General features: G+C 47.9%; 2 pseudogenes; one reads left to right on the forward strand and one right to left on the reverse strand.

Moving 5' to 3' along the window:
- Nucleotides 1–3,963: 3,963 nt before the first annotated feature.
- Nucleotides 3,964–4,169, reverse strand: LOC142289050 (U2 spliceosomal RNA; annotated as a pseudogene).
- An 8,787-nt stretch (nt 4,170–12,956) lies between these two features.
- Nucleotides 12,957–13,163, forward strand: LOC142289047 (U2 spliceosomal RNA; annotated as a pseudogene).
- Nucleotides 13,164–19,119: the final 5,956 nt, after the last annotated feature.

Here is a 19,119-nt window from a genome sequence, read left to right on the forward strand (position 1 = left end):
ACTGGCAGGAAGCTCAGGACCAGGCACCTGCTGTCCGCCTGGTCAAGACTCTAGTGGAACAGGGTTCTGCTGGGATAGACCCTGCTGCCCCTGCCGAAGCCCAACGTCTGTGGCAAGAACGGACCCGGCTATACCTACACCAGGGGAAGTTGTATCGCGAGCTGATTAATCCAAAGACTCACGAGAAGATCCGCCAGCTGGTGATTCCCCAGGCTAACGTGCCCACCGTCCTGCAAGCATACCATGATGGTGCAGTGCACTTCGGGTGGAAGAAGCTAGAGATGTTGTTAAGAGAGCGGTTCTATTGGAGTGGAATGCGGGAATCTGTGGAGGACTGGTGCCGAGAATGTGGCCCTTGCGCATTGAGAAGGAAGGACGAGGCCAGCTAGAAGGCACCCCTACACCCGATCATTACACACCAACCGCTGGAGCTGGTTGCCCTTGACCATGTAAAGCTCACCCCCAGCCGAAGTGGGTACACCTACGCTCTGACCATCGTAGACCACTACTCGAGGTTCCTGGTGGTTGTCCCAGTTAAGGACTTAACCGGCCGCACCGCTGCTAAGGCTTTCCAGGCTTATTTCTGTTGACCGCATTGGTACCCGGAGAGGGTGCTTACCGACCAGGGTCCGGCCTTTGAAGCAGAGGTATTCCAGGAATTCTGCCAGTTGTACGGCTGCAAGAAAATCCGGACCACGCCTTACCACGCCCAAACCAATGGCATTTGTGAAAAGATGAACCACTTGGTCCTGGGCCTCCTCAAGACGTTACCACTGGAAGAGCGGAACCTGTGGCTGGAGAAGCTACCTGACCTGGTCGATATGTACAACAACATCCCTTCCAGCTCTACGAAATGCACTCCAGCATACCTGATGAGAGCTCGTCCCGGCCGGCTACCAGTGGATCTGGAAATGGGCTTGGAAGCTTCAGAAGCACTCCTGTCGACAGCTGAATGTGACACTCGGCGGAGGACACAGTACCGACAGGTCCAGGAGTATGTTGAAAAGAACTTGTGCCGGAGTCGGGGACAACAGGAGCAGTGCTTCAACAAGAAGGCGCCTACCGGTTCCTTCCAACCTGGGGATGTAGTGCTGAAGCGGAAAAGAAGGGCCCACAAGCTGGATGATCAATGGGAAAAAACCCCGTATGTAGTCCAGCCCACAGGATGGGAGAATGGGAAGGCCTACCAGATCAGCCGTGACCAGGGGGGGACTTTGGCCACGGTTTCCCGAGACCACCTGAAGAAGTGCCCACCAGCATTGAGAGTAGCGGATGAGGCTCCAGTTCCCAGTCCAGTGGAGAAGGAAAAAGAGGTAATCCACACCATGATGGGTGATTTTCCAGCAGACTGGCCTACACAGAACGGTGCGGTGATCCTTCCAGTGATACTGTTCCCACAACCCGTGGATGAAGAAATGATGGAAACGGTTAACCGCGAGCCAGTGCCCAGGGATGTACCTGTACCCAGCTCCCCTACGCCTCCACCTGCCCCACATGATAGCAGGGAGGAGGAACTGACTGTTCCCTCTGCCCCACTGCCTGTCACCACTGACACCGGACCCCGAAGGTCCACTCGCCCCAACCTAGGTAGACCCCCACTTAGGTACAGGGAAACTACTCTTTAAAAGGGGGGGGCTTTATGTGTTGAGTGTACCAGTTTGAAAGTTTTAAATGATAAGTAAAGATGATCAACCAAAGAAGTTTACCTGATTGAACCGTGATTAAACCGGCCGTTGCCGGCAACTGTTGTCCCCGTAGGGACTGTGCAACCATTGCATAAGGAACTGCTTACGGACAAGCCCGAGAACTTGCAGGGCAACCACAAACTTAGTGCAATGTAAATAAAAATGTTTGTTGGCTTGACACCGTTACCGCCTCCGGAGAGGCTGATTTGGGAGGATGGGCCTGGAGGAAAGGGATGGCCTAGGCCCGCCACTATCGTAACCGGTGGCGATCCTCCGGGGGTTCAGGGGTCCCCTTGGACGTGGGCCCCCTGAAAGAGACAGAACCCGCTCGGGCAACTTGGTGCTGGACTGGGGTCAAGGGGTGCTGCCCGCTTCTTAGGGGCAGCATCAGGGCCAGGTTGTTTGGGTGGGAGAAGAGCGGAAGCTGTACCGTTGTAAAATGTTTATGATGCTTTTACATGTTTTACCGTTTTATTCTTTTTCAGTTGTGAAAATAAAACCGGTGATGGACGGGCAGCCCGCGGACGGTCTGCATTTTACTATAGGGGAATGTGGCACCCTGGACAAGCCAGGTCGTCACAGGTACTACACCAACACACTCTACACTCCGGCTAGGCACACCGAAGCTAAACACAAATCCTAGTTGCCTTCCTCCAGGGGCTGATGTCCACACCAGGGGGTGGGCCAGGCGGTTGATCCCACCCACCGAGGAGTTCACAGTCCTGGAGGCGGGAAAAGGAGTCAGATTAGAGATCAGTTTTGGAGTTAGAGAAGTGAAGAGGAGAGGAGACTGACCGTGTCCGGGTGTGTGGCCCGGGCACTCAGCAAGGTTGGCAGACGGTGGTGACCTTCTGCAGGAGAGGCTGATTGGAGTGAACCGTACGGACCGGGGATGGGCGGTGGCCCGCCGGTACCAGATCGGGGAGTGAAGAGAAGCCAGCACCATCCGGCAGGGCCTACGGACCCCGACCAGGCTAGGAGTCGCCGTAAAACCGGTCAAATCCGTTAGCGACAGGAACCTTCAGGGTTTCCCAGCAGTCAAGACCCGATTGAAGGCAACAGCTCACACCGTAGAGGGAAGCACAGTCACCGCCAAGGCTACAGTTCCCAGGGCCAGAGCCTGCGGGCAAAAGGGGCTCCCTCAGCATCCATCCAAGCTGGGGAGCGGGTTACCGGTGGGAAGCCCGCTAGATTTTGGGGGAATAAAAGGGGTCCAACACCACATCCCCACAGGTGCACACCCACCCATCAAAGAGAGCTATAAGCCAATACCACCTTCACATTGCCAGTGTACCAAGGACATGTTGAGCAACATGAAGGCGGCTGGGGTTATCCGTGACAGTTGTAGCCTTTGGGCAGCTCTGTTGATCCTGTTAAAAAAGAAGGACGGCACCACTCCCCGTATTGAGGAATCGCTAGCTGCATTGAGAACTGCAAATTATTTTTCTACCCTTGATCTCACTAGTCACTATTGGCAAGTGTCCGTTGCTGAGGCAGACCGGGAGAAGACCGCCTTCGCCACCCCTATGGGTCTCTGCGAGTTCAAAAGCATGCCCTTCGAGCTGTGCAATGCGCCAGGAACCTTCCAGAGGCTGATGGAATGCTGCTTGGGACAAGATTTTAGGGTGTATAAAAAGGGAGATTAGATCCCGTGATCCCAACGTATTGTTACACCTCTATAAATCACTTGTAAGGCTACATCTGGAATATGGGAACCAGTTTTGGGCTCCACATTTTAAAAAGGACACTCAGAAGTTAGAGTCAGTTCAAAGGTGGGCAACTAGACTACTACAAGGAATGGAAGGCCTCCCATATGATGACAAGTTGAAAAAGTTATTAAGTGATTATTGGCTGCAATGGGGCTTTCTGGCTGGTGCCAGCCTCTCTTCTTAGCACACAGGAACCACAATCCCTACACCATGCTTCAATGGATTCTCTCATCCCAGCCCAGTAAAACTACATATTTTACACAGTCATAAGCAGCCAAAAGGGATCTATTCTATTCAATTGCAAATGATCTAGATAAGACTGAGAATAAGATACTGCACGGGACATAGCAGAGTTGGTCAAGTTGAGTGGAGATGAGTTTGCTATTTGGCACAGCTTTTTGCATCAATAAAGCAAGTAAAAGGTGTGAAAGATAAAAAAAAAGGGTGAAAGTGTGAAAAGTGAATTGGCCAAATTGAGGTGCATATAAAGTTTTTGCTTTCTTTCAATTCACTAATGGGGCTCATTTGAATCAGGTGAATTGAGTTCTGCTTTTGGAAACTGGGTTAAGAAGGGGTGCACCAGTCCTGGAGGTACTGCAATACCAGGTAAATGCGTGGAGTGGACAGAGCAAGATTTTTTCCATCTCCTTGTTCTAAAAATCCATTTAATATATGGTCCCCAGAGAGGGGACGTATCAGATATTAAACTGATAAGAACAGATTTAATTTTTTTTTTTTCTGTTTATCAGTAGGACTTCAAAATAACAAAGGTGATCGCCTCCCGTTGCCTGGGAACCGTCCAGGCACAAGAGGGCTATGTGTCACCAGAAGGCGCACACACTTCCTCAAGGCCGGCAGACGTGCAATCCCAGGCACCTTCCAGTACCGACCAAGGTAGCGTCCTCCGAAACTACACTTGATCTTAGCCAAAAGGCCGAGAAGCTATAACCCGAATTGGTTACGGCCTTGAGTGGCACCCTGGCCTATACCGGACACATCTTAGGGAGAGGGAGACAAACCCACGCCTACAGAAGACATTTTGTCACCCAAGCCAACCCTTGAAAAGGCTGTTTTGCAGAGCAAAAACAAGAAGAATGGTGCTTTTTGCAGCCGCCGCCCACTGCAATGAATCTGAATAACTCCTCCTTTTGGACACAAGCACCTCCCCTCCCCCTTGCAGTCTTTCCAATTCATGATACAAAAAGACGGACGGACAGGACAGGACAGGACAGGCTGCCTGACTTTCCGTCACTGCCACCCTTTGCCATCCTTGCCCGTAGAAAGCCCTTTCATCATCCCCAAACCCTAATCTTTTCCCTTCCCTTCCCAGATGCGTCTCACTCCCTTTCATTAGGAAGTGAGCGCAGCCTTTTCTCCGTTCTGCACATGCGCGACGTTAAACACAAATGCGCAGGCGTGCGTTCCATTACCCTCACTGCATTCCACTCCCATACAGGAAGTGGGCGCAGCTATTACTACGGTCGCACATAAAAGAACCCACGGCCACCACTGCACATAGCTGACTCCACCACAGGACACCCACTTCTACACCAACGCAGGTAAGACAGGATCGGCACCTCTATGCTCCCGTTACAATCAGGCTCAGTCACCATGTGATAACGCTCTCAACTCTTTAGTTGCAGGCTCCCCTTGCTTCACCTCCACTGGCTGTGCTGCCATTTCCTCTCCCACCTGGAAGGTATACTTTATTCCACTATTTTCCTGTTTCTCTCTTCCCCCTTTTCCCATAACCTACTTTTATCTGCATTTGTGGGGTATCTATATGCTATTTACATCATAGTTTTATTCATTAATATGGAAGGGAAGAGTGCCCATGAGAGTGTTGAACTGCGGAGAGCAAGAGATTAAGCTGCTCCGATTTGCCACCATTGATAAGCTGTTCTCAGTAGATACACATGCTATCCAAACAGCAGCATCCACCATTGCTTCAGCCCACCCATTCAGTGACAGCTCACCAAGTCAGCCAGAGGAGTGGTGTAAGGAATTACACGTAGGCACTGACTCCACACCTTCACATCACAAGAAGGGGGTCTACAGGCTAGTGCAAGAATACGAGCAAGTCTTCAGCAAACATCCGCTAGACTTTTGAAGAATAAAAGGGGTCAAACACTACATCCCCACAAGTGCACACCCACCCATCAAAGAGAGATATAAGCCAAAACTACCTGCACATTACCAGTGTACCAAGGACATGTTGAGCAACATGAAGGAGGCTGGGGTTATCCGTGACAGTTGTAGCCTCTGGGCAGCTCCGTTGGTCCTGTTAAAGAAGAAGGACAGCACCACTCCCCTGTATTGAGGAATAGCTAGCTGCATTGAGAACTGCAAATTATTTTTCTACCCTTGATCTCACTAGTCGCTATTGGCAAGTGTCCGTTGCTGAGGCAGACCGGGAGAAGACAGCCTTTGCCACCCCGATGGGTCTCTGCAAGTTCAAAAGCATGCCCTTCGAGCTGTGCAATTTGCCAGGAACCTTCCAGAGGCTGATGGAATGCTGCTTGGGACACCGAAACTTTGAAACGGTACTGCTATACCTTTATGATGTTATTGTTTATTCTAAAGCAAACAAGATTTTAGGGTGTATAAAAAGGGAGATTAGATCCGGTGATCCCAACGTATTGTTACCCCTCTATAAATCACTTGTAAGGCCACATCTGGAATATGGGGTAAAGTCCTGAGCAGGTTGATAACCATTGGTTTGAGCATGGTAGGGTGTAGTGCGCATCTTCCTGCATCGGTAAAAGCTGCAGAAGTCCTTGAAGATTTCCGCTTCAAAGGCTGTGCCTTGATCTGTGAGGACTCTCTCTGAGTAGCCATGAGGTCTGCATAAGTGTGCTTGGAAGACCTTCGCTGCAGTATGGGCCATTAGATCTTTGACTTGTACCACAACCATAAATCTCGAGTAGTTGTCTACCATCGTAAGTGCATACGTGAGCTCGCCTCGATATTCTGCAACAAAACTCCCTTTTTCGATTTCAGTTTCAGCAAACACTCCTCTTCCTGTAGAAAATATTTATCATTACCTAAGACAGTCATTCTAATGCATGACAATATTAAGGCAATTTAGTTAAAACTTGTTTTAACTCACCTTTAAGGGGATTGATGTATTTCATGGTCAATCCAGGTTTGTCAGTGATGGCACTGACATAATGTATGGCGTCTTTTTCGGGCGTTATCCTTTGCCTTTTCATTGTGAAAATCCAGTTGCCTATATCAAAGCAAATTCTACTACTTGTAAAGTATGCAGAAAATGAAATGTAGAACATATAACATCAACTGCTTAGGAACGCATCATAGGTTAGTACTTAAAAGGATATTGTCATGTTCTAGTCATAATGCAAGCTGGACATTTTTCATGTTACCCTGTAATCGCCGGCCTGTTCTAATGCTCACAAGCCAAGATATAGGCTCAGCTGCTAAGGCTTCCCTCTGCCTTCTGAATGAAACTTGAATATGTCTGGGTCACTGTGTATATAGCAGGTGCTCAGAAAAAATAAGAGTCAATTCAATAGAAATAGCTCTGGCACACTATAGTGATCAATAACGTAAGAAAAGAACTCTTAGAATGCTGAAAATTCTTTATTTGTGCAAAAGGATAATTCATCCAACGTTTCGACCTTGTTTTTAGGTCTTTATCAAGGATAAAGTTATCTAAGATCATAAAGGGTTACAAAACCATATAAACACGTAATTAGTACATAGTACAACATAACAGTACAATATATTGCTACTTGAGAGTACAATGGGTCAAATGACCATGATGCACATACAAAAAATTTTTCCAAAGCCATAGTGAAAACATTTGTACTGAGGAAAGAAAATTTCCACATGACCTATCTGGAGAAACATTCTGGATCAAACAACCAAAAATAGTCAAGCAGGTAAATACACACCTATATGGATAACAGGATGATATGTGTTCAATTGTATAGCGTCATTGCCATTAAGGTACAAATGGAAAACTTGCAATCCTATATAGTGAAGGAAATGAACACATATCATATCAAAGAACACAGGAACATGGGTGTGAGAAAAACCTCAATGTTTATACTTTGTTCTTTATAATGGTGTGAACATGTATATGTCTCAGTACCTTATGCACTTGAGAATTCTAGTGAGTAGATCATGAAAGCCTATTTCAGAACTGGAATCGGTAAATAATTGTAGGTGGAATCTAAATGAAAAGATGGTACAAGTGTTATCATGACACGTGGGCTATAACACAATGGACCGTGTGACAAAGAAGAAAGGAGAGAAAGAAGAGGAAGAAAATGCAACTACCTGTAACATTACGTGATAGTCACTGGTAAGTATCACTTGACAATTCAAGTGAAAAAGGATACCTTTATTAAAGGGTTCTCAGTCGCCTCAGGATCATGAAATACTAGGGTAAATGATATGAGAATGGGTAAGAAGCACCACTAAAGGAAATATGAGATGCAGGACATATATCTATAAACCCCTGAACTACATGATAGAAATAAAAAGAAGAAAAAAGAAAAAAAAGAAGAAAGAAGAAGAACACATAGAATGCGGAAAGAGAATGGGTACAACTACCTGAGTTACTGCAGGGAGGCCCCTGGTTGGTATTGTGAGGGTTAGTGGAATTCCTTCACTGAAGGGTTCTCAGTTGCCTCAGGTTCGTGAAAAATGCTATAGACAAATAATGCCCGGAGAAAAGGGGTTCATATACAGCGAATAATGGTAATACAAGGTACATGTGTCACATGTAATAGTATATATATATATATTGTACTAAGCTCTACACCAGAAATAGAAAGTAGTCCCTCTGCCTTCTGTCTAGGTGCCCTGAGTTATGTCCTGTAAACTGTCACAGGGACCCAGACACACATGTGTAGTAGGGGAATATCCCTGCTGAGATGCCAGTGCTAGAGCACTCGTTTGCTGTGGAGTTGAACGCTATGTGAGCAGTTCTTACCTTCAATGAGCAGAAGTCTCTTTTTTCAGATTTCAATATCTCTGTGGGTATCTGGCAGAAATATGGAATACTCTTTACTGCTAAGACCCTGTACACCACTCCCACTAAAGGGGGCTTTACACGCTGCGACATCGCTAATGCGGAGTAGTTGGGGTCACGGAATTTGTGACGCACATCCGGCCGCATTAGCGATGTTGCTGCGTGTGACACCGATGAGTGATTTTGCATCGCTGCAAAAACGTGCAAAATCGCTCATCGGTGACATGGGTCTCCATTCTCGATTATCGTTACTGCAGCAGTAACGATGTAGTTCGTCGCTCCTGTGGCAGCACACATCGCTCCGTGTGACACCGCAGAAACGAGGAACCTCTCCTTACCTGCCTCCCAGCCGCTATGAGGAAGGAAGGAGGTGGGCGGGATGTTCCGGCCACTCATCTCCGCCCCTCCGCTGCTATTGGGCGGTCGCTCAGTGACGTCGCTGTGACGCCGCACGGACCGCCCCCTTAGAAAGGAGGCGGTTCGCCGGTCACAGCGACGTCGCCGGGCAGGTAAGTATGTGTGACGGGTCTGGTCGGTGTTGTGCAGCATGGGCAGCGATTTGCCCGTGTCGCGCAACAGATGGGGGCGGGTATCCACACTAGCGATATCGGGACCGATATCGCAGTGTGTAAAGTAGCCTTTAATAAACTGTGTAAAGGATTTTAAGTAAAAATCCACAATAAACCAGCGCTAGATGGGTTTTTATAATTTTATTAATAGACCACAAATAAAAAAATTTTTGCTATCCTTGTTTCAAGACAGAGTATTTGATAATATACAATACACTGATTATTACTAAAACCAAGGACCACATAAAACAAGGACCACATAAAATAAAAAATGAAAGTAATGAGAATAAAATTCTTTTGTATAACCAATTAACTTCGAGGTGATACAATATTCACATTGATTTAGTTTTACCAGTCTAATGTAATGCCCCGGCCGGTGGCATACATTTTGTTTGGTTAATAATTTAGACTTATACAATGAAAGATGTACTATACCACCCCTGGCTAACTTACAAGTTTTAAGTTGTACAATATAATTTTCTTCCTCTTCTTTCTCTCCTTTCTTCTTTGTCACACGGTCCATTGTGTTATAGCCCACGTGTCATGATAACACTTGTACCATCTTTTCATTTAGATTCCACCTACAATTATTTACCGATTCCAGTTCTGAAATAGGCTTTCATGATCTACTCACTAGAATTCTCAAGTGCATAAGGTACTGAGACATATACATGTTCACACCATTATAAAGAACAAAGTATAAACATTGAGGTTTTTCTCACACCCATGTTCCTGTGTTCTTTGATATGATATGTGTTCATTTCCTTCACTATATAGGATTGCAAGTTTTCCATTTGTACCTTAATGGCAATGACGCTATACAATTGAACACATATCATCCTGTTATCCATATAGGTGTGTATTTACCTGCTTGACTATTTTTGGTTGTTTGATCCAGAATGTTTCTCCAGATAGGTCATGTGGAAATTTTCTTTCCTCAGTACAAATGTTTTCACTATGGCTTTGGAAAAATTTTTTGTATGTGCATCATGGTCATTTGACCCATTGTACTCTCAAGTAGCAATATATTGTACTGTTATGTTGTACTATGTACTAATTACGTGTTTATATGGTTTTGTAACCCTTTATGATCTTAGATAACTTTATCCTTGATAAAGACCTAAAAACAAGGTCGAAACGTTGGATGAATTATCCTTTTGCACAAATAAAGAATTTTCAGCATTCCAAGAGTTCTTTTCTTACGTTATTGATCACTATAGTGTGCCAGAGCTATTTCTATTGAATTGACTCTTATTTTTTCTGAGCACCTGCTATATACACAGTGACCCAGACATATTCAAGTTTCATTCAGAAGGCAGAGGGAAGCCTTAGCAGCTGAGCCTATATCTTGGCTTGTGAGCATTAGAACAGGCCGGCGATTACAGGGTAACATGAAAAATGTCCAGCTTGCATTATGACTAGAACATGACAATATCCTTTTAAGTACTAACCTATGATGCGTTCCTAAGCAGTTGATGTTATATGTTCTACATTTCATTTTCTGCATACTTTACAAGTAGTAGAATTTGCTTTGATATAGGCAACTGGATTTTCACAATGAAAAGGCAAAGGATAACGCCCGAAAAAGACGCCATACATTATGTCAGTGCCATCACTGACAAACCTGGATTGACCATGAAATACATCAATCCCCTTAAAGGTGAGTTAAAACAAGTTTTAACTAAATTGCCTTAATATTGTCATGCATTAGAATGACTGTCTTAGGTAATGATAAATATTTTCTACAGGAAGAGGAGTGTTTGCTGAAACTGAAATCGAAAAAGGGAGTTTTGTTGCAGAATATCGAGGCGAGCTCACGTATGCACTTACGATGGTAGACAACTACTCGAGATTTATGGTTGTGGTACAAGTCAAAGATCTAATGGCCCATACTGCAGCGAAGGTCTTCCAAGCACACTTATGCAGACCTCATGGCTACTCAGAGAGAGTCCTCACAGATCAAGGCACAGCCTTTGAAGCGGAAATCTTCAAGGACTTCTGCAGCTTTTACCGATGCAGGAAGATGCGCACTACACCCTACCATGCTCAAACCAATGGTTATCAACCTGCTCAGGACTTTACCCCATATTCCAGATGTGGCCTTACAAGTGATTTATAGAGGGGTAACAATACGTTGGGATCACCGGATCTAATCTCCCTTTTTATACACCCTAAAATCTTGTTTGCTTTAGAATAAACAATAACATCATAAAGGTATAGCAGTACCATTTCAAAGTTTCGGTGTCCCAAGCAGCATTCCATCAGCCTCTGGAAGGTTCCTGGCAAATTGCACAGCTCGAAGGGCATGCTTTTGAACTCGCAGAGACCCATCGGGGTGGCAAAGGCGGTCTTCTCCCGGTCTGCCTCAGCAACGGACACTTGCCAATAGCGACTAGTGAGATCAAGGGTAGAAAAATAATTTGCAGTTCTCAATGCAGCTAGCTATTCCTCAATACAGGGGAGTGGTGCTGTCCTTCTTCTTTAACAGGACCAACGGAGCTGCCCAGAGGCTACAACTGTCACGGATAACCCCAGCCTCCTTCATGTTGCTCAACATGTCCTTGGTACACTGGTAATGTGCAGGTAGTTTTGGCTTATATCTCTCTTTGATGGGTGGGTGTGCACTTGTGGGGATGTAGTGTTTGACCCCTTTTATTCTTCAAAAGTCTAGCGGATGTTTGCTGAAGACTTGCTCGTATTCTTGCACTAGCCTGTAGACCCCCTTCTTGTGATGTGAAGGTGTGGAGTCAGTGCCTACGTGTAATTCCTTACACCACTCCTATGGCTGACTTGGTGAGCTGTCACTGAATGGGTGGGCTGAAGCAATGGTGGATGCTGCTGTTTGGATAGCATGTGTATCTACTGAGAACAGCTTATCAATGGTGGCAAATCGGAGCAGCTTAATCTCTTGCTCTCCGCAGTTCAACACTCTCATGGGCACTCTTCCCTTCCATATTAATGAATAAAACTATGATGTAAATAGCATATAGATACCCCACAAATGCAGATAAAAGTAGGTTATGGGAAAAGGGGGAAGAGAGAAACAGGAAAATAGTGGAATAAAGTATACCTTCCAGGTGGGAGAGGAAATGGCAGCACAGCCAGTGGAGGTGAAGCAAGGGGAGCCTGCAACTAAAGAGTTGAGAGCGTTATCACATGGTGACTGAGCCTGATTGTAACGGGAGCATAGAGGTGCCGATCCTGTCTTACCTGCGTTGGTGTAGAAGTGGGTGTCCTGTGGTGGAGTCAGCTATGTGCAGTGGTGGCCGTGGGTTCTTTTATGTGCGACCGTAGTAATAGCTGCGCCCACTTCCTGTATGGGAGTGGAATGCAGTGAGGGTAATGGAACGCACGCCTGCGCATTTGTGTTTAACGTCGCGCATGTGCAGAACGGAGAAAAGGCTGCGCTCACTTCCTAATGAAAGGGAGTGAGACGCATCTGGGAAGGGAAGGGAAAAGATTAGGGTTTGGGGATGATGAAAGGGCTTTCTACGGGCAAGGATGGCAAAGGGTGGCAGTGACGGAAAGTCAGGCAGCCTGTCCTGTCCTGTCCTGTCCGTCCGTCTTTTTGTATCATGAATTGGAAAGACTGCAAGGGGGAGGGGAGGTGCTTGTGTCCAAAAGGAGGAGTTATTCAGATTCATTGCAGTGGGCGGCGGCTGCAAAAAGCACCATTCTTCTTGTTTTTGCTCTGCAAAACAGCCTTTTCAAGGGTTGGCTTGGGTGACAAAATGTCTTCTGTAGGCGTGGGTTTGTCTCCCTCTCCCTAAGATGTGTCCGGTATAGGCCAGGGTGCCACTCAAGGCCGTAACCAATTCGGGTTATAGCTTCTCGGCCTTTTGGCTAAGATCAAGTGTAGTTTCGGAGGACGCTACCTTGGTCGGTACTGGAAGGTGCCTGGGATTGCACGTCTGCCGGCCTTGAGGAAGTGTGTGCGCCTTCTGGTGACACATAGCCCTCTTGTGCCTGGACGGTTCCCAGGCAACGGGAGGCGATCACCTTTGTTATTTTGAAGTCCTACTGATAAACAGAAAAAAAAAAAAATTAAATCTGTTCTTATCAGTTTAATATCTGATACGTCCCCTCTCTGGGGACCATATATTAAATGGATTTTTAGAACAAGGAGATGGAAAAAATCTTGCTCTGTCCACTCCACGCATTGACCTGGTATTGCAGTACCTCCAGGACCGGTGCACCCCTTCTTAACCCAGTTTCCAAAAGCAGAACTCAATTCACCTGATTCAAATGAGCCCCATTAGTGAATTGAAAGAAAGCAAAAACTTTATATGCACCTCAATTTGGCCAATTCACTTTTCACACTTTCACCCTTTTTTTTATCTTTCACACCTTTTACTTGCTTTATTGATGCAAAAAGCTGTGCCAAATAGCAAACTCATCTCCACTCAACTTGACCAACTCTGCTATGTCCCGTGCAGTATCTTATTCTCAGTCTTATCTAGATCATTTGCAATTGAATAGAATAGATCCCTTTTGGCTGCTTATGACTGTGTAAAATATGTAGTTTTACTGGGCTGGGATGAGAGAATCCATTGAAGCATGGTGTAGGGATTGTGGTTCCTGTGTGCTAAGAAGAGAGGCTGGCACCAGCCAGAAAGCCCCATTGCAGCCAATAATCACTTAATAACTTTTTCAACTTGTCATCATATGGGAGGCCTTCCATTCCTTGTAGTAGTCTAGTTGCCCACCTTTGAACTGACTCTAACTTCTGAATGTCCTTTTTAAAATGTGGAGCCCAAAACTGGTTCCCATATTCCAGATGTAGCCTTACAAGTGATTTATAGAGGTGTAACAATACGTTGGGATCACGGGATCTAATCTCCCTTTTTATACACCCTAAAATCTTGTCCCAAGCAGCATTCCATCAGCCTCTGGAAGGTTCCTGGCGCATTGCACAGCTCGAAGGGCATGCTTTTGAACTCGCAGAGACCCATAGGGGTGGCGAAGGCGGTCTTCTCCCGGTCTGCCTCAGCAACGGACACTTGCCAATAGTGACTAGTGAGATCAAGGGTAGAAAAATAATTTGCAGTTCTCAATGCAGCTAGCAATTCCTCAATACGGGGAGTGGTGCCGTCCTTCTTTTTTAACAGGATCAACAGAGCTGCCCAAAGGCTACAACTGTCACGGATAACCCCAGCCGCCTTCATGTTGCTCAACATGTCCTTGGTACACTGGCAATGTGAAGGTGGTATTGGCTTATAGCTCTCTTTGATGGGTGGGTGTGCACCTGTGGGGATGTGGTGTTGGACCCCTTTTATTCCCCCAAAATCTAGCGGGCTTCCCACCGGTAACCCGCTCCCCAGCTTGGATGGATGCTGAGGGAGCCCCTTTTGCCCGCAGGCTCTGGCCCTGGGAACTGTAGCCTTGGCGGTGACTGTGCTTCCCTCTACGGTGTGAGCTGTTGCCTTCAATCGGGTCTTGACTGCTGGGAAACCCTGGAGGTTCCTGTCGCTAACGGATTTGACCGGTTTTACGGCGACTCCTAGCCTGGTCGGGGTCCGTAGGCCCTGCCGGATGGTGCTGGCTTCTCTTCACTCCCCGATCTGGTACCGGCGGGCCACCGCCCATCCCCGGTCCGTACGGTTCACTCCAATCAGCCTCTCCTGCAGAAGGTCACCACCGTCTGCCAACCTTGCTGAGTGCCCGGGCCACACACCCGGACACGGTCAGTCTCCTCTCCTCTTCACTTCTCTAACTCCAAAACTGATCTCTAATCTGACTCCTTTTCCCGCCTCCAGGACTGTGAACTCCTCGGTGGGTGGGATCAACCGCCTGGCCCACCCCCTGGTGTGGACATCAGCCCCTGGAGGAAGGCAACTAGGATTTGTGTTTAGCTTCGGTGTGCCTAGCCGGAGTGTAGAGTGTGTTGGTGTAGTACCTGTGACGACCTGGCTTGTCCAGGGCGCCACATTCCCCTATAGTAAAATGCAGACCGTCCGCGGGCTGCCCGTCCATCACCGGTTTTATTTTCACAACTGAAAAAGAATAAAACGGTAAAACATGTAAAAGCATCATAAACATTTTACAACGGTACAGCTTCCGCTCTTCTCCCACCCAAACAACCTGGCCCTGATGCTGCCCCTAAGAAGCGGGCAGCACCCCTTGACCCCAGTCCAGCACCAAGTTGCCCGAGCGGGTTCTGTCTCTTTCAGGGGGCCCACGTCCAAGGGGACCCCTGAACCCCCGGAGGATCGCCACCGGTTACGGTAGTGGCGGGCCTAGGCCATCCCTTTCCTCCAGGCCCATCCTCCCAAATCAGCCTCTCCGGAGGCGGTAACGGTGTCAAGCCAACAAACATTTTTATTTACATTGCACTAAGTTTGTGGTTGCCCTGCAAGTTCTCGGGCTTGTCCGTAAGCAGTTCCTTACGCAATGGTTGCACAGTCCCTACGGGGTAGAGAAAAATTAGGGACAAAGCCCGGGAATATTTATAAACAGTGAAGGTACGTTATTCCCATTTATAAAATTTTTATTCAAGATATAAAAAACACACCATTAATGGAAAAAATAGACCAAAAGGTCACAGTGAAATAAATACAGTGAACACATACAAAATATAATTCCAAATTCTGTGGGACCAGAGGGCTCAAGACTTAACTTGGAAATAGAAATATATTCAGGCAGCGCCACAAATAGAAGATTTTGGATGCTTGCTGTCCATGAACGTCCAAATGAATATAAGTCAGCACTCTCCAGGTGTCCCCTTGTTTCTTGTTAAATCAAGGAATGGCAACTGTTTCCTTCAGTATAGTAGAAGTAAGCCATTAAATTGAATTTAATGGCTTACTTCTACTATACTGAAGGAAACAGTTGCCATTCCTTGATTTAACAAGAAACAAGGGGACACCTGGAGAGTGCTGACTTATATTCATTTGGACGTTCATGGACAGCAAGCATCCAAAATCTTCTATTTGTGGCGCTGCCTGAATATATTTCTATTTCCAAGTTAAGTCTTGAGCCCTCTGGTCCCACAGAATTTGGAATTATATTTTGTATGTGTTCACTGTATTTATTTCACTGTGACCTTTTGGTCTATTTTTTCCATTAATGGTGTGTTTTTTATATCTTGAATAAAAATTTTATAAATGGGAATAACGTACCTTCACAGTCCCTACGGGGACAACAGTTGCCGGCAACGGCCGGTTTAATCACGGTTCAATCAGGTAAACTTCTTTGGTTGATCATCTTTACTTATCATTTAAAACTTTCAAACTGGTACACTCAACACATAAAGCCCCCCCCCTTTTAAAGAGTAGTTTCCCTGTACCTAAGTGGGGGTCTACCTAGGTTGGGGCGAGTGGACCTTCGGGGTCCGGTGTCAGTGGTGACAGGCAGTGGGGCAGAGGGAACAGTCAGTTCCTCCTCCCTGCTATCATGTGGGGCAGGCGGAGGCGTAGGGGAGCTGGGTACAGGTACATCCCTGGGCACTGGCTCGCGGTTAACCGTTTCCATCATTTCTTCATCCACGGGTTGTGGGAACAGTATCACTGGAAGGATCACCGCACCGTTCTGTGTAGGCCAGTCTGCTGGAAAATCACCCATCATGGTGTGGATTACCTCTTTTTCCTTCTCCACTGGACTGGGAACTGGAGCCTCATCCGCTACTCTCAATGCTGGTGGGCACTTCTTCAGGTGGTCTCGGGAAACCGTGGCCAAAGTCCCCCCCTGGTCACGGCTGATCTGGTAGGCCTTCCCATTCTCCCATCCTGTGGGCTGGACTACATACGGGGTTTTTTCCCATTGATCATCCAGCTTGTGGGCCCTTCTTTTCCGCTTCAGCACTACATCCCCAGGTTGGAAGGAACCGGCAGGCGCCTTCTTGTTGAAGCACTGCTCCTGTTGTCCCCGACTCCGGCACAAGTTCTTTTCAACATACTCCTGGACCTGTCGGTACTGTGTCCTCCGCCGAGTGTCCCATTCAGCTGTCGACAGGAGTGCTTCTGAAGCTTCCAAGCCCATTTCCAGATCCACTGGTAGCCGGCCGGGACGAGCTCTCATCAGGTATGCTGGAGTGCATTTCGTAGAGCTGGAAGGGATGTTGTTGTACATATCGACCAGGTCAGGTAGCTTCTCCAGCCACAGGTTCCGCTCTTCCAGTGGTAACGTCTTGAGGAGGCCCAGGACCAAGTGGTTCATCTTTTCACAAATGCCATTGGTTTGGGCGTGGTAAGGCGTGGTCCGGATTTTCTTGCAGCCGTACAACTGGCAGAATTCCTGGAATACCTCTGCTTCAAAGGCCGGACCCTGGTCGGTAAGCACCCTCTCCGGGTACCAATGCGGTCAACAGAAATAAGCCTGGAAAGCCTTAGCAGCGGTGCGGCCGGTTAAGTCCTTAACTGGGACAACCACCAGGAACCTCGAGTAGTGGTCTACGATGGTCAGAGCGTAGGTGTACCGACTTCGGCTGGGGGTGAGCTTTACATGGTCAAGGGCAACCAGCTCCAGCGGTTGGTGTGTAATGATCGGGTGTAGGGGTGCCTTCTGGCTGGCCTCGTCCTTCCTTCTCAATGCGCAAGGGCCACATTCTCGGCACCAGGCCTCCACAGATTCCCGCATTCCACTCCAATAGAACCGCTCTCTTAACAACATCTCTAGCTTCTTCCACCCGAAGTGCACTGCACCATCATGGTATGCTTGCAGGACGGTGGGCACGTTAGCCTGGGGAATCACCAGCTGGCGGATCTTCTCGTGAGTCTTTGGATTAATCAGCTCGCGATACAACTTCCCCTGGTGTAGGTATAGCCGGGTCCGTTCTTGCCACAGACGTTGGGCTTCGGCAGGGGCAGCAGGGTCTATCCCAGCAGAACCCTGTTCCACTAGTCTTGACCAGGCGGACAGCAGGTGCCTGGTCCTGAGCTTCCTGCCAGTCCTGTCGGGGCAGCGGATCCAGGTTCACCCATTGTTGGTAGACGTGCACCTTCTCAGTGAATGGCCGGTGAAATGCAGGCAACTCGATCTCTTCGAGGTCATCATCCTCTGGCCCCTCTTCCGACAGGTGGGGCATCCGGGAGAGTGCATTGGCATTGACGTTGGTACGGCCGGCCCGGTACTTGATGGTGAAATCGTAGTTGGCTAACCTGGTCACCCACCGCTGCTCCAACGCGCCCAGCTTGGCCGTATCTAGATGGGTCAGCAGGTTATTGTCTGTGTACGCGGTGAACTTGGCTGCTGCCAGGTAATGGCGGAACCGCTCGGTGATAGCCCACACCAGTGCCAAGAGCTCAAGCTTGAAGGAGATGTAGTTCTCAGGGTTCCTCTCAGTCGGTCGGAGTTTTCGGCTAGCATAAGCTATTACCTTTTCCCTTCTGTCTTGGACCTGGGATAGAACAGCCCCCAAGCCCACATTGCTGGCATCGGTGTAGAGGATGAATGGGCGGCTGTAGTCAGGGTACGCTAGGATTTCCTCTCCGGTCAGGGCTGTTCTCAGCTGGCGGAAGGATTCCTCATGCTTTTCTTCCCACACCAATGGGGCTACTAGGGATCTACCACCCTTGGTCTGTCCTACGAGGAGGTCTTGCATGGGGGCAGCCATCTTTGTGTACCCCTTAATGAAGCGACGGTAATATCCCACCAGGCCCAGAAACTGCCTCACTTCCCTCACTGTGGTCGGTCTCGGCCAGTCTTGGATGGCGGTGATCTTCTCGGGGTTGGGGGCGACACCTTCCGCACCAACCACATGTCCTAGGTACTGCACTCTGGGTTTCAGCAGATGACACTTTGAGGGCTTCAACTTCATCCCATACTTGGCAAGGGACGCGAACACCTCGGCTAGGTGCTCCAGGTGGGCTTCATACGTCTGTGAGTACACAATCACATCATCCAAGTACAGCAAAACGGTCCCATAGGCAGTCTTCTCTCGGTCTTCCGGTGCCACGGCCACCTGCCAGTACCCGCTGGTGAGGTCAAGGGTGGAGAAGTAGTTAGCGGTTCTCAGCGAGGCCAGGGACTCTTTGATGCGGGGCAGAGGGTAAGCATCCTTATGCGTTATCTGGTTAATCTTCCGGTAATCCACACACATCCGCATGGTGCCATCCTTCTTCTTAACCAGCACCAACGGAGCGGCCCAGGGACTACAGCTGTCCCTAATAACCCCTGCCTCCTTCATGTTCCTCAATATGTCTTTGGCGCATTGGTAGTGC

This window comes from Anomaloglossus baeobatrachus, unplaced genomic scaffold (assembly GCF_048569485.1).
Source record: "Anomaloglossus baeobatrachus isolate aAnoBae1 unplaced genomic scaffold, aAnoBae1.hap1 Scaffold_89, whole genome shotgun sequence".
NCBI lineage: Eukaryota > Metazoa > Chordata > Amphibia > Anura > Aromobatidae > Anomaloglossus > Anomaloglossus baeobatrachus.